General features: G+C 34.9%; 1 protein-coding gene across 2 annotated transcripts in view; it reads left to right on the top strand.

The window, feature by feature from the left end:
- Positions 1-1,124, top strand: part of LOC107096967 (transmembrane protein 79-like) — an 11,874-nt gene that overhangs the window by 5,387 nt on the left and 5,363 nt on the right. The gene's annotated exons all lie outside the window — the stretch shown is intronic.

Below are 1,124 nucleotides of genomic sequence, written 5' to 3'. Positions count from 1 at the left end.
TATTTTGTAAAGGACTATCTATAAAGATGGAGCTTGTTCCAGTCCAATCTATAAATTGGGGGTTTAACAGGGGCGTTTGTTGGTGTAATGGTGTGTTTGAGAGCGTAGGATCCATGTGTGAGTGTCAGACCACAAAGGGAACAAAACGTTTCACAGCTTTGAAAAAGATGAAGCTGCTATTGAAATGTAACTAAACCGATGTAAACGAATTACACCGCCCCCAGACACATTTTGAATAATACCACAGAAGAGGGTGGAGCCCAGATACAGAGACGAAAAGCGGAGGGGTTCAATCAGGGGTGTAGTTAGGATAAGGGAAAGTGACACGAAATTGATATAACTAAATAATCTAAGTACCTCAAATTAAAAGTTTTGCTAATTAATGCGCAATAAAATACTCACATGAAAAACGCTATTTAATAATAGCCCTACTACAACAAACCCAACTCTGTTTCTGACTGAAATGGTTATATGTTGCATTCAAGTTGTACTCGTAAACCGGAATACTATGTAGAACAGTGTTGTTTTCATTGATGATGTAATAGCCCCCCGTAGTAGCCATGTATATGAAAACTAAAGCATCCTGACTCCCCAGGTCTTAGATAAATCTAACGCATTATTATACCCAAATCAAAAAGGGGGGCTAAGGCAGAGACAACCGCCAAGCTGTTACGTTTTAACCAACAGAAAAATTCAACTGCAGGAGCAAAGTTTGAACCCACAGGGGGCAGCACTGAGTTTTAGGTCCAAATACTGGAGAATCAAACAAGTTTACACAAAAATGAAAAAGTTTCACACAATCATACCTATATTACAAAATCGACATACAAAATGGGGCTTTACTGGTGATATTGTGGTGAAACTATTATTATCTGTAACATTTTATCGTTCTTATTTATACTGTATGTATAAAAAAAAGTTTCTTCTTTTATCCTGACTGAAAAAATTGGAAGAAATGTATATGGATTAGAATTTTATATTCATGTTTACTGTAAATATTCCTTTTGTTTATGACTGTGTTACTGCGGTGTGTAGATATTTGTCACAATTAGGAATAAAAGAAAGCATCAAGTAAACAATGCAGGTTATATATATATATATATATATATATATATATATATATA

The sequence above is a fragment of the Cyprinodon variegatus genome, unplaced genomic scaffold, assembly GCF_000732505.1.
Source record: "Cyprinodon variegatus isolate N-32 unplaced genomic scaffold, C_variegatus-1.0 Scaffold662, whole genome shotgun sequence".
Taxonomy (NCBI): Eukaryota; Metazoa; Chordata; class Actinopteri; order Cyprinodontiformes; family Cyprinodontidae; genus Cyprinodon; species Cyprinodon variegatus.
This window is presented reverse-complemented; position numbering and strand designations above follow the sequence as displayed.